The sequence below is a fragment of the Lutra lutra genome, chromosome X, assembly GCF_902655055.1.
Source record: "Lutra lutra chromosome X, mLutLut1.2, whole genome shotgun sequence".
Lineage (NCBI taxonomy): Eukaryota > Metazoa > Chordata > Mammalia > Carnivora > Mustelidae > Lutra > Lutra lutra.
Window position 1 is genome coordinate 53,069,456 of NC_062296.1, and position 15,178 is coordinate 53,084,633.

The 15,178-nt window shown below is 38.1% G+C and overlaps 1 protein-coding gene across 3 annotated transcripts in view; it reads left to right on the top strand.

Annotated features, from left to right (window-relative positions):
* The first annotated feature begins 422 nt into the window (after window positions 1–422).
* WNK3 (WNK lysine deficient protein kinase 3) overlaps window positions 423–15,178 on the top strand; it is a 144,910-nt gene continuing 130,154 nt past the window's right edge. For all 3 annotated transcript variants that reach the window (XM_047716927.1, XM_047716928.1, XM_047716929.1), the window contains exon 1: window positions 423–635. The gene's annotated coding sequence lies outside the window, so the exon portion shown is untranslated. The remainder of the gene's footprint in view (window positions 636–15,178) is intronic.

A 15,178-nucleotide genomic window follows, 5' to 3' on the forward strand; every position in this document is an offset into this window, starting at 1 on the left:
GAAAAGGTGCCCGCGGGTACCACATCTCAGCAGAGCTGCTGCATTTAGAGGCTTGCGGATAGCAGTGTGGATGGTGGGTGGCTGGGAAGTAGTGTGTGCTTGGACTTTTCTTTTTTGGAGGGGAAGAAGGTAAAGCAGCCGTGGAGACAGAGCTTTGGAACACAAGGAGGTGTCACGCGTGTCTTTTTGGAAAGGACAGAAGCCTTTCTCCTGTTCGACGCGCATCCCTCTCTCCCGCTGCGCTGAAGAGGGCGGGGGAGGAGTGCGCTCGCTCTAGTTGGCTAGCCACTCGGCACCTCGCAGCGATAGGGGCTGTTCGGAGTTGGGGCTGCTCCGTAGGCTTTCTCCGCCCCTCCCCCTCTTCTTTCCTCCCCTCCCCGCCCCCCTCCACCCCTTTCTCCTCTCCAGAATTCCTTGGCTGGAGTACGCGTGCGCCTGCTCTGCTCCCGGGCGAGCGCGAGCTTGGGCTCGTACCCCGCTCCCCTAACCCCGCCCGCTCTTTACCTACCGGCTGTAGCTGGCCCGGTGGGCTCGCAGGAGACGCTCGCACGCGCACGCGCACACAACGCGGAGCGGAGCTCGAGACATCGAGGAGGGGAGTAAGAAGCATCGGAGGAGGCGATAGAGGAGGCGGTGTGCGTATATGTGTGTATTCTACGGTGTGGCTCGTCGAGGGGCAAGCGCAGGCTTGAAGGAGGGCGAGGGAGAAGGGGAAACAGTCCGAGTCTCTGTCCGTGAGAGCCTCTAATTTGGTGAGGGTCCCGGGCCGGCCAGGGTTCTGGGAGAGAGGGAGGAGGCCGGGGGGCGTGTCTGGGATCCGGCTGAGAGATGAATGGGCCGGGGATGAATGGAGGGAGGCAGCGGTGGCCAAGAGTCTGTTGAGGAGTAAGCGCCCTAGTGGGGGGCGGCTTGACCGAGGCAGGGTGATTGTCGTCGCCAAGAGGTATGGGACGAGGCCGGGCTTGGGTCTTCGCGGTTGTCGGAGTTGCTGTCCGTTTGAGCGAACAGGCGGAGAGGAAAATTCTAAGGGGGGGGGGGGGAGTGGAGAAGGGCAGGTTTGGGTTTGAGGTGCGTTTTTTGTCTTTTCTGTTTTTGTTGGGGGTGGCAACTTTGGGAGTTGATGGAGGACTAGGGAATGGGGAAGGTGAGAGGATGTATGGGGGGGCGGGAGATGGTTGACAAAGGACTGAGTGATCATTTAAGTGAGATTGAGGGTGCTGAAAGAGAAGATCGCTTCAGGAGTGAGAAGTTGAGTTTCAGTGGGTAAAGGGGTGGGGAAAAGTGGACTTAATATAGAGATTCAGTTGATGTGTGAAAGTCGATAGGACTAGATCGGGTGAGAGAATATTGCTGTCTGGTTCTGTAAGTGGGTTAGGTTCAAGGAGATTGAGAGGTGTTATTTGGCAACGGGTGGTGTTTTCTGTGACTGACAGCTTGAGGATGGGGAGGAAATGGTATGTTTAGGATAAAAGTGGTGAGGTGGCCTCACTGTGCCGAAAGAGGTTTTGTTCGACTAGTTAAGAGTGGTGAAACATTTATGGGGTGGGCTGTGGATGGAAATCCTGCACGTGTATATCTTCCTATCTTGGGAGTTGATAGACCCTGTTAAAATGAAATTGAACCCTCAAAACAGATGCGAGTGGTATGGCTATTCCTTCTTAAGAATTACCTTTGACTAAAGCAATTATACTAATAAATAGGCTTTAAGTTGTGAAAGTCTGTGTGGTAGTGATTACATCCAATTTGGGAAGGCATTGTTACCTGTTTTTCATTTATAGTACGTTGTAATACCAGGATAACTTTTGAAGAGATCTCAGTATATGACACAGAGCAGCAGGTGTCTTCTAGACAGTCTCTAACCTTTAGCTTGATGAATTTAAAAATTGCTTAAAGTCAGCAGCCTAAGGGAAGGATACCTGCATTTAAGGATGGCTAAAATACACTAAAGCTGATTCTGAATGCTGAAGTAATTATACATGATTTTTTTTTTTTTTTGTCATTCTGAATTTACCTTGTTTGAAAATTGGCACTTGCTTTTTGGTGTGAGTTTAAATTATAGCAGATTACTAGGACATTTTGTTCTCTGAATACATTACTTATCTTCTGGTAAGGATGCCTGGTGATGGTCTCATTCTGTTCTGGGTCAAGATTAATAGTTTATGAATTTGTAACTTTTCATGGTTACTTTTTACAAACTTTACTGACATATACTCAGTATCTCGGAAATGTTGCAAATCTGAGAACATTCCCATGCCCTTTTTCTTTTATTCTGCTTTGATGTTGCAAAGAGTGTAATCCTTGTTTTGACTACCCAGAGTTTAAATACAAAAGCTAATACTATATTCATACTTTCTTACATTAAGATGAATACTTGGTGTATTAAGCGGTAGAGTAGAAGTACTAAAGCACCATGAGAGCCCGCGAATGTTGCACCAATTTTGCAGGCAAGGTAGCCTCCCTGTCTTGAACTAGATGTTCCTGGAGTGGAAGAATCTGCAAGTTTTGAGGCTGGAAAGTGTAATCTTGGTATATCTGGGGAGTGGAATGAGATAAGGCTGGAATCTTAGTTTGAGGCTGGGGTGAAGGACTACCCTTCAGAATTAGGAGCCTTTGACTATTTAAGAAGGGGAATAACATGAGCAGGTTTTTGGTGTTCATCTCTCTGCCTTTGCTTCTGATGCCTCTGCCCCCAAACCTGGAATGCTCTCTTTTCCCCGCGCTGTGAATTTGAGCTCATTCTTTTTAGACTAACCTTAGTCATTAGTTATTCCCGAAAGCCTTTCCTGCCCCCGACTTTTTTTCCTTTTCCCAGCATCCTCCACAAAGCTCCATTAGGTGCCCCACTTCAGTGGTCCCATCATACCTTGTACATATTTTTATTACTGTATTTCTGTTTGTAGGCAGGCAGGAAAGTTATTGGCCTTTTTATACTTGAGAGAAAATAAAGCACAGAGAGATAAGACCTGCCCTAGTAAGTAAGTGGTGGACCCTGGAATTCTGACTTCTAAACCAATGTTGATCCTCATATCACAAGTCTACATTTGTTGATGTAATTATTCTATAGTGTTTTAGGAGTTAAATTTCTGTAATTTGGACTTTAACTTTCTTCCATAAAGTATAGGAATTTTTCATTAAGGTGTGCATTAGTTAGCTAGTAAGTGATAAAGCCAGTGGTTGCATAGAACCAGAGTAATCAGAAATAAAGAAATGAGAATTGTTCTATTACTATAAGATTTATCATCAGATAATTTACTTTAAAAAATTAACAGAAGTTCTAAATTTTTGTGTATATGTTTGTGTGGGGGGAGGTTGTGTGTAAGGAAAAAAAAAAACCCTTTCTCAGTACCCCATCTTAGTATAAGTAGACCAGTTCTATTTGCAGATATATTTGATTATTTCTCTTGGCTAAAACCCAGAATACTTTCAGCTGGGGGGGGTTCCCATTTTTTGTGTGAGATCATCAAGTTTATGGCACTGTTAGGAGATGTTTGAAGATTGTAAAGGACGTCTGTAAAAGATTTCATTTAGAAATTCCCAAAACTTCAAGAGCAGAATTGATGCCATTTTAAATTGTTTTGGTAGAGTTTGTCATGAGATACTTGGTTTAGAAAATGTTGAGGTTAAGTTACTGCAGTAGTGAGCCTTTAATGCCCCTTTCCTCAGGGATATATATATATATTTCATTAACAGAAATGAAGTAACATTGTTTTCTGTGTTTTAACCTGGTAACTTTTTATTGTGATAAAATTCACGTAATGTGATGTACCATTTTAGAGTGTACAATTCAGTGTCATTAAGTACCTTCATGATGTTGCATATCTAGTTCCAAAACATTTTCATCACCCCAGAAGGAAACCCTATTCCCATTAAACCATGGCTTCCCATTCCCCATTTATCTCAGCCCCTGGCAACCACTAATATTCCATCTCTATGGATTTTCCTATTCTGGGTATTTCATATAAATGAAATCATGCATTATATTACCTTATTGTCTGGCTTTTTTCACTTCACATGTTTTTGAGGTTCACTAATGTGGCATGTACCAGTATTTCATTCCTTTTTTAAAAAGTTTATTTATTTATTTATTTTTAGTAATCTCTACACCCACTGTGGTCTCAAGCTCACAACCCTGAGATCAAGAGTTACATGCTCTTCTGATTGAGGCAGCCAGGTGCCCCTATATTGCATTCCCTTTTTATGGTTGAATAATATTCCCTTGAATGGATATACTACATTTTGTTTATTTATTCATCAGTTCATAGACATTTGGGATTTTTCTACCTTTTAGCTTTTGTGAAAAATGCTGGTATGAATATTTGAGTACACATTTTTGTTTGAAACCTGTTTTCAGGTATGCACCTAGAAGTGGAATTATTGTGTCATATGGTCATTCTGTTTAACTTGTTGAGGAGCCACTAAACTGTTTTCCACAGTGGCTGCACCATTTTACATTCCCACCAGCAATGTACAAGGCAAAGGTTCCAGTTTCTTTACATCCTCACCAACATTTGTTACTTTCTGTTTTTTTTTTGTTTGTGTGCTTTATGGCCATACTAAGTGGGTGTGAAAAGGGATCTCATTGTGGTTTTTATTTGTCTTTCTATAATGACTAATGATGTGTAGCATCTTCTCATGTGGCTGTTGGCTATTTGAATTTGTTCTTTGGAGAACTAAGTCTTTTGCCCATTTTTAATTTTTTTAAATGTTGACTTAAAGCGTTTTAAAAGAATACATTCTAAATTCTAGACCCTGATCAGACATATGATTTGCAAATATTTTCTTCTATTCAGAGTTGTCTTTTTACTTGTTAATAGTGTCTTTTGATGCACAAAAAATTTGAAATTTGAAGTCCAGTTTATCTATTTTTTTTGTTGCTTGTGCTTTCAGTGTTATATTTAAGAAACCACTGCCAAACCCAAGACAATGCAGATTTACTCCTATCTCTTCTTTGAAGAGTTTTATTGTTTCAACTTTAATATTGAGGTCTTTGTTCCATTTTGAGTTAATTTTTGTATATAGTATGAGGTAAGGGTCCAGCTGTATTTTTTTGTATGTGGATTATCTTGAAGTTTTATAAATTATAAAATAGATAAGGGGGTGGGAGATACAGGCTTCAGTTATGGAAGTAGTAATTTACAGGGATAAAAGGTACGGTCTAGGGAACATAGTTAACGGTATTGTAATAATGTTGTATGGTGACAGATGGTAGCTACACTTGTGGTGAGCATAGCATAATGTATAGACTTGTGGAAACACTATGTTGTTTCCCTGAAACTAATGTAACATTTTGTGTCAACTATACTTCAATTAAAAAAATACATAATACGTGATACTATATATGAAGCTATTTTGTGGCAATATGTAATTATTCTTTGGGCTTTTGTGGAGGAGAAATGTTTCTAAATGCATTTTTGAAGGTCATGCTTTGTATTTGAAGAGTGGGGATATTCTAAAGCTCTTTATGAGGCAGTTGGACTTTCATGATCAGGAAACCTCAATATGGCAAACTAGACAATCCTTACGGTAAAGTTACATAAGTGTTTTGTTTTTTACATAAGTGTTTTTCTTTTTTAAAAATAAAGAGTATTATTTTTGTTTTTGGATTGTTTGTATAGGGTGAAATCTTTGATTATAACTGGGGGGAAAAGCAGATTTAGTTTATAATTAAGCAGACATTGGCATTGGATTTATCCTAAGAGCATCCTTATCTATGTGTTATTTGGTTTCTGATTGTGAGCCTGCTTCTTGACCAAAACATATATCATCAGTACCTTGTGGAGACTTTTTATTTGTAGCTTAGGCCGTAATGACCTGTACATTGTCCTATTCATTTAGTAATCATGTAAGATTATTTTAGTTCCATTACTTGTAAAAATGAGAGTTAAAATTTAGCACAGCACAATTTGTTGGTAAATCTCAGCCTTCAGTTAAGTGTAATTAGAAACGTTAGTTTGAATTGTTTTAAACACTAGAGGGTGTGTTTAATAGAAGAATGGGAAATTGGCTTGATTAGCCCCAAGACCCATGGGGTGCTAGTTCAGCTCTGACCATATCCAGTGCTGCCCAGAGAATAATTTTGTCCTGATGAGCTACTGTGGCATTTCCATTCATAGTTAGCCTTTGAAGGTTTCTAGCAAGAGGGGGGAAAAAACCCTTGAAGCTCTGTGGTTCATTTACTAAGGAAGCTTTCAAAAGCCCTGATAACTTACTCTGAATCTGTTAATCCAAATGAATTTTGGAGTATGACTTACCCAACATATTTGTAAGGTTCTGCCATTCATTGAACAAATATTTATTGTGTTCCTCCAGTGTGCAGGGTTGGTGTGTTGGGAATAGTTGAAAAGGAAGCAAAGCAGGCAATGACCCTGCTCTCTTTGAGGTTACGTTATAGTTGGAGGACAACAGTCAACAAATATATCAGAACATAAATGCTGAGAAGAATGAGTTTTTTGAAAGATTTTATTTTTAAGTAATCTCTACCCAACATGGGGCTCAAACCCCGAGATCAGGAGTTCCATACTCCACCGACTGAGTCAAGTAGGCACCCTGAGAAGAAATTTTTTTAAAGGGTGCTGGGATGTTAGAGAGAAGCCTCTTTAGCTCAGTTGGTTAGTTTGGAAGGTTTCTTTGAGGAGGTGACTTTAAACAGAGATCCGAATGTTAAGAGACCGGCAATTTTTAGTATCCCTTCTGTTAATTGTTATTTTGTTAAATTGTTAATTTATCTCTACTAAACATTTTAGATTTCTTAATATTTTAAATGTGTAAGTTATGTGCTTTTGTTTCTTTTTTTTTAAGATTTTATTTATTTATTTGACAGAGATCACAAGTAGGCAGAGAGGCAGGCAGAGAGAGAGAGGAGGAAGGAGGCTCCCTGCTGAGCAGGGTGCCTGATGAGCCAGGGTGTCTGGCTCAATCCCAGGACCTTGGGATCATGACCCCAGCCGAAGGCAGAGGCTTTAACCCACTGAGCCACCGTGGCGCCCCTGTGCTTTTGTTTCTAAAGGGAAAAAAAAAAAAAAACAAAAACAACACAAAACAGGTGCATTCCTTATGAGAAGAGACTGTGTTTCCAGGTGAAAATGTCACTGGAGTAGGAGTCAGCCTAGGTTCTGGTCTTGCTCTCAGTGTAACCTTGTATAAATCGGTGAGCATCGATTTCCTTATTTGTTACTAAACAAAGCAAAAGCCCTACCTATTTTGCAGAGTTTTGTTTTTTTTTTTTTTTTTTTTTTGGCTAACTGAGAAAATATACTTTGTAAATTACACAATGGTATATGAAACATAGTGTATTCTATTAACATATTTTTGGAGTCAAAGTTTCTCAATTGAGAAATGTTTTCTTACCAATTTAAAGCTTTTGTGCCTCTAACCATCTGGTAAATTTTAGCACCAAAGATCTAAACTCATTGATTAATCAGGAGGGGTTGGGTTCTTAGAACGTGGTAGTATGGTAGAAAGTATGTTGGATTTGGAGCTAGAAAACTGGGGTTCCAGAATTTCCCCTTCACTTACTAGCTTTGTGACTTGGGCAAGACGATAAACTTTTCTGAGCCTTCCTAATTTTCAGAATTCAGGGTAATACTACATAGCTCTTAGGGTTGTTGTTAGGAGTCTTTGAGTTAAGTAGATGAAGTTCTTATGGAAACTATAAACCTTTTTCTGTAAAGGACCAGATTGTCAATATTTTAGGCTTTGCAGACCATGAAATCTGTTGCAATAACACAGCTCTGCTGTTGTAGCAGCCATAGACAATATGTAAATGAATGAGTGTGGCTGTGTTCCAATAAAACTATTTATGAACACTGAAATACAAATTTTGAATAATTTTTCTGTGTCACGAAATACTATTCTTCTTTTGATTTTTTTCCCCAACCATTTAAAAATATAAAAATTTTTCTCAGGTCACCTGCTGTACAGAAACTAGGAGTGAAGTGAGGTAAATTTGGCTTGAGGGCTGTATATAGTTTTGCCACAACTGTTGTAAAGGGTCAGGCAGAATAAAGTGTTAATTAGGGATTTGAGGGTAGATGATTGATAAATATAAAGCCAAGTGCCCCAATAAATATAAATTGTTTAATTTTGATAACAAAAGAAGATGGAGATGATCTCAACCCCTTTTCTAATTTGAACCCAGAAATATCTTCATATAAAATGAGCATCTTTAATTGAGGAAATGATCTTGCCAAAGCAAAACTGGATGATGGAAGTGAGGAAGAAGATAGTTTTAGTGTTATAAACTCCCAAGGACTGTAATGTGGTTATGCATTGTATGTATCTCTGCAATTCAGGGTTGTGTATAGTGTTGTGCATGTGGGTCCATGTCATATGTGGGTGCATGTCATATGTGGCCCCATATTATGAATAAAGAGTGGACTTGGGAGTCCAGTGCCTGAGTTGAATTCTGGCCCTGGTTTCTACTGGCTGTGTGATTTTTGACAAGTTAACTTAATTTTTGGAGCCTAGTTTCCTCATTTGTAAAATGGGAATAAAAATATTACCTATGTCAAGATTTTTGTGGTGATTACATGAGAGAATGCATGAGAGGGCTTACAGTGCTTGGCACAAAGCATTCAATAAGTGTTAATTGATATTTATTTGTATTTATATTGTACATACCTTATTTGTTTTCTTCTTTCAGTTACTTAGAGAAATGATAATATCCTCTTTTTTAAGACAATTTTATTTATTTATTTGACAGAAAGAGATCACAAGTAGGCGGAGAGGCAGGCAGAGAGAGAGTGAGGGAAGCAGGCTCCCGCCGAAGAGAGCCCGATGTGGGGCTCGATCCCAGGACCCTGAGATCATGACCTGAGCTGAAAGCAGAGGCTTAACCCACTGAGCCACCCAGGTGCCCCAAGAAATGATAATATCCTTAACTGGTTCTTTTGTACAGGTTATTGATGGACAATTCTGCTTTAAAGGATTAAACTAACATACAGGTAGATTAAAACCTTAAGGTCCACCTTTACACAATTTTGCCCTCCAGTGGGTAACTATTGTCAAGAGTTGACTGTAGGGGTGCCAGGCTGGCTCAGTTGGTAGAGCATGAGACTCTTGATCTCAGGGTTTTAAGTTCCCATGTTGGGTGTAGAGATTACTTAGAAATAATTTTTAAAAATCTTTAAAAGGAAGTTGACTGTGAACTTGCACAGTCTTTTTTCTCTGTATTTACATGCATATGCATATGCAAATAAAAATATTTTATGACTTGCTCTTTTCCCAGAGAATATGACTTAGGGCTCTCTCTCTCTCTGTCTCAATCTCTCTCTCTCTCTCTATATATATATATACATATATGTATCTTCACATCATTCTTTTTAATGAATATATAGTGCTTAATAAAATATATATATATATAGTGCTTAATACTAATTGCTTCTTAAACCTGTAGGATAAATTAAGAGCATATCTTTTGGGGCTTTTTTGTATGCATTTAAACATACATGAGTACATTTGGAAACATAAGGTTTTGTAGTTTTTTTCCCACATAAATGATATATTGTATATGCTGTACTATAATTTGTTTTTTTTCACTTAATAGTATTTATGTGTAGGAGATTTTTATATATTAGTAAATATCCATCTCTCATTTTTTAAACATGCATATTATTACATAGTACAGATTTACCACTGCTTATTTTATCATTCTCTTATACATGGATATTTAAGTTCTTTTCAGTATTTTTTGCTATTCCAAACAATGCTTCAGTAAAAACCCTAGTGCATGTATGTTTGTATACGTACAAGAATATTTCTCAGGTAGATACCAAAAAGTGTAATTGCTGGTGATCAGTATGTATTAGGATACTTGGGGGGCGCCTGGGTGGCTCAGTGGGTTAAAGCTTCTGCCTTCGGCTCAGGTAATGGTCCCAGTGTCCTGGGATCGAGCCCCACATTGGGCTCTCTGCTCAGCAGGGAGCCTGCTTCCTCCTCTCTCTCTCTGCCTGCCTCTCTGCCTACTTGTAATCTCTATCTATCAAATAAATAAATAAAATCTTTAAAAAAAAAGATACTTGGAATTTGTCAAGGAGTTTGACAAAGGGTTTGAAAGGGCTATTCCAGTTTGTCTGCCAAGAGTGCATGAAGTACTGAATTTCTCATACACTTTCCAAAATCTAGTATTAACAGATTTTTTGGCTCATCTGTTGGATAATAAATGATATTAAATTGTTTGAATTTGCATGTCCCTGCTTATTAAAAAGTTTGAGCCATCTTCCTATCATCCACATATTGGCCATTTGTATTTCTTACTGATTTTTTTAGTTCTTCATATATTCTGGATATTAATGGTTTGCTATACATGTTGCAAATATTTGCTCCCCGTCTGTTGCTTAGCTTTTAACCTTGTTCATGGTCAGATGGGCAAATGTGTTAGCTTTTTATTAATGGTCTTTGCATTTTGTCTTTTTATGAAAGTCTTTCTTCAGGTTAGAAATATATTCAGCCATATTTTTAAAAATTAATTAATTGATTATTTTTTTCATATTTTCTTTTAATAGTTATATAGTTTTGCTTTTACATTTAGCTCTTTAACCTACCTGGAATTTATTTATTTTTTTTTTAAAGATTTTATTTATTTGACAGAGAGAGAGAGAGATCACAAGTAGGCAGAGAGGCAGGCAGAGAGAGAGAGGGGAGGAAGCAGGCTCCCTGCTGAGCAGAGAGCCCGATGCGGGGCTCAATCCCAGGACCTGGGATCATGACCTGAGCTGAAGGCAGAGGCCTTAACCCACTGAGCCACCCAGGCGCCCCTGGAATTTATTTTTGTGACTGGTCTGAAGTGGGTCTTTAACATCCCCCCCCTCCACGTTATAGATAGCCAGTTATTCTGACAATGTTTATTATGCTATCTGTTCTGTGCTGAAACTATTATTTAACTTACTATAGCTCATTATATTACAGTTTTCTTTATATAGGTATTGAATATTTCTTCTTGAGTTTGTTCCTAGATGAGTATGTTACAGCTTTGTTGCTCTTATGTACAAGATAGTGTGTGTGTATTTAAAATCTCAGTGACCTGCCTTCCTCCAGACACCCAGCCCTTCCCTCTCCTTCTGAGTGCTGCCCAACTCCACGTCCCTCACCTTAGAATAGCTGCTTTTTAAATTACATTTTCTAGCTGATTATTGACAATGTATAGCAAAGCTATTGATTTCTGTTTGTTGATTTGATCTTTGGCCTTTCTGCTGAGCTCTCTAGTTCCTATTATAGTTGTTAGTTGATTTGCTTGGATTTTCTAGATAGATAATCATATAGCCTGCAAGTTTTGAATTTTGCGTCCTACTTTCCAATATTCATACATCTTGTTTTATTTCCTTAAATGGTAGCAGTGATAATAAGAATTCTTGGCTTATTCGTGACTTTAATTATTGTTTATGTGAAAGATGCTTAACCTCACTCATAAGATAAATGCTAATTAAAACCACACTGAGATTCCTTTTTAAAATCTATCAGAGTGTTACAAGTCAAAATATTTGATAACGGAGCGCCTGGGTGGCTCAGTGGGTTAAGCCTCTGCCTTTGGCTCAGGTCATGATCTCAGAGTCCTGGGATTGAGCCCAGCATCAGGCTCTCTGCTCAGCAGGGAGCCTGATTCTCCTCTCTCTCTGCCTGCCTCTCTGCCTACTTGTGATCTCTCTCTCTCTCTGTCAAATAAATAAATAAAATCTTTAAAAAAAATATTTGATGAGGGTGCCTGGGTGGCTCAGTGGGTTAAGCTGCTGCCTTCGGCTCAGGTCATGATCTCAGGGTCCTGGGATCGAGTCCCGCATCGTGTTCTCTGCTCGGCAGAGATCCTGCTTCCCTCTCTCTGCCTGCCTCTCCATCTACTTGTGATCTCTCTCTGTCAAATAAATAAATAAAATCTTTAAAAAAAAATATTTGATGATACCTTTTTTGTTGTAGGTGGGAGTTTGAATTGGTACAATGCCCATGGAATGCAGTTTGGCAGCATTATATAAAGATACACATGTATTATGTGTATTATTCTGGATATATTAGCATACATCAATAAAAGTTAAATATGCACATTTCTTTTGATCCAATAATATCATTTCAGGAAATACATATATAAACACACACACATACATACACATGTACAAAATATGCAATGCTATTTGTCATAACAAATAACGTAGCAAATAATTGAATACTATATACTATATAGGTTTTAAAAGAATAAGAATAAGAATAAGGAACTTCTGTGTAGTGACAGGGAAAAAATATCAAGTTGTTGTGACTATAAACAAAAGTTTGGTATACACTATGCTATTTTTTGTGTAAGGAAGGAAAAAGAGAGCATATATTTGTATTTGCTTATTTGCCTAAAGAAATTCCAGAGGGCTACACAATAATCTAATGAGTGGTTACCTGTTGGGGGAGTGGTGGGAACTGAATAGATGGGAAACAGGGTTGGGAGGGAATCTATTAATTATATACCTCTTTGATTTTTGAGTTTTAGGACTATATTTTAAAAAATTAAATTAAAAATGGCTTCTTAAATTATTTCACCTCCTCCAAGGACATTTTTGTTTCTCTTGATCTCTCTTTTCTGTGTTACAGGTTTTCTCCAAATGGCTGTTTCCTGATTCTGTCCGTATTTAAGAATGAGCTAGTAGAAGGGCCGACTGGGAGTTCTGTGTACGGAGACAGGGTTGTCAACTGGTAGGCTTTATTTTGGGGTGAGTGGGTGGACAGCTGGCTATTACACTTGGAGTACCCAAATACCAGAGGGCAAAGGGCTTTGCTCTGGGATGCCCTTATTCATCCGGGTTTGTTGAATTTGATATTTTGCGTGCAAGGATTTTTTTCTTGGTGGAATGGGGAAGAGAGTTCATCAACTGTTTCATAATTCAGACCTTCAGTTAGTCCCTTTTTTTCCAGACTTTTTTTTTTTTAACTCTGGCACTTTATGGGATCACTTATCTCTAGGGTTTGGTCCTGCAAGTCTTCTCCATCCTGGGTTGGAACCATTTCTATTACATATTTTAGGTTGTAGTATCCTTTGATTTGTGTTACTAGCCAGTTCTTTCCTATCTACTCTCTGTCAGAAATTGTTGAAATCTCGTATTTGTTATGCCATTTTCCATTTGTATCCTTAGCCTGTGACTTATACTTTTGTACTTTTTTACCATTGCTTTTCCAGGAAAGTACAAGAGATATAAGTGTTCAGTTCACCTTCTTGAACCAGAAGCCAACAGTGGTATATGTTAAACTTGGGTAAACTGTAGGCTCCTTGAGGACAAGGAGAGACTTTTTTTCTTTTATCCCCAGATCCTGACCATGCTTGGCACTTGGTAAATGTTTATTGATGTGATATACATATATGAGAGAGAGAAGATTGTTAATGGGAAATTTACCGTATAATTCTAACAATTTATTTTTAAAAATTTTATTGAATTATACTTGACATACGGTGTTATATTAATTTTAGGTGTACTACATAGTATTTTGACAGTTCTATACATTCTGCTGTGCTCACCACAGTAAGTGTAGTTACCATCTGTCGCCATACAGTTATTACAATATAATTGACTGTATTCCCTATACTGTACTTTTCATCTTGTGCCTTACTTATTTTAGAACTGGAAGTTTGTATCTCTTAATCACTTCCCCTATTTTGCCTGTCCCCTCACTCCCCTCCCTTGTGGCAACCACCAGTTTGTTCTCTGTATTAGTGAGTTCGTTTCTCTTTGTTGTCTTTTTGTTAGTTTTGTTTTTTAGATTCGATGTGTAAGTGAAATCATATGATATTTGTCTTTCTCTATCTGACTTATTTCACCTAGCATACTACCCTCTAGGTCCATTCATGTTATCGTGAATGGAATGATCTCATTCTTTCTTATGGTTGAGTGATATTTCATTTTGTATATATACACCACATCTTCTTTATCCATTCATCTATTGATGGACAAAGCTTGGCTTTTGTAAATAATGCTGCAGCAAATATAGGTGAGCATACAACTTTTGAATTAGTGTTTTTGTTTTCTTCAGGTAAGTACCCAGTAGTGGAATTACTGAATCATGTGGTGCTTCTACTTTTAGGTTTTTTTTTAAAGACAGGGAAGGGGGAGGAGCAGAGAGAGAGGGAGAGAGATAATCTTAAGCAGGCTCCGTGCTTAGCACGGACCCTGACATAGGGCTTGAGATCATGACTTGAGCTGAAATTAAGAGTCAGATGCTTTAACTGACTGAGCCACCCAGGCACTCCTGCCTATTTTTAATTGGATTATTTGTTTTTTTGTGTGTTGAGTTGTATGAGTTCTTGGTATATATCTTGGATATTACCTTCTTATCAAATATGTCATTTGCAAATGTTTTCTCCCATTAAGCAGGTTGACTTTATATATATTCTTTCAATGGCTGGTTCCAAAAATTGAAGTTCTTGAGCCATGGATTAACAAAGTACTGATTTTATGCTGAATTTCTGATGGATAGAATTTCTGATGGATGATAAGCTATGAGGGAAGATTATTTCAAGCTTTTCCCTCAGGTGCTCCAAGATTATATATCAAACAAGTTAAAGGAGTAGATATAGGATACACATTTGTGAGAGTTTCCCTATAATTTCAGTCTCTTTGGTAGTGCTTTTGTAGTTATCTTTATACATATTCCCAGTTTGTTACCATTTTATGAAGGAAAAAATGGTCATATAAAAGTTACAACATATAGCTGTTGAACTTAGTAAGAGACTTTAGTTTTGAGGCCTGATTTTTGTGGACTATTTCACTGAGGTATGTTGCTGCATTGCTGAATATAGAAGAGTTTATTTCCTGGTCACTGAAGCAATGCCAGCTTGGTTTATTACTGGAAAGCTTTAAAAGAATGCATTATATACTTATCAGCCTTTCTAAGTGAGTCTACTGAAAATCATTTGATGTTTTTTAGAGTATTGTTGAATAGTGCTTTAATATAGCACTGCCCCTAGGGGTTATTAAGATGTAGAAAATAAAAGCTTCTATTGATTGATTATTATATTATGCCAGGCACTGTGCTAAGTAGTTTATATGTGTATTTTCATATCAGTCCTTTGAGATTTCACAAATGAAATCAAGAATGAATGAGGTAAAGTAATGGGCCCCAAATCTCCTTTGAGGAATGAGAGGCAGAACCAAGATTTGATTCCAGGTTTCTCTCACTCCAAAGCCTGTGTTCTGAACCCTTGTTTTATGGACAA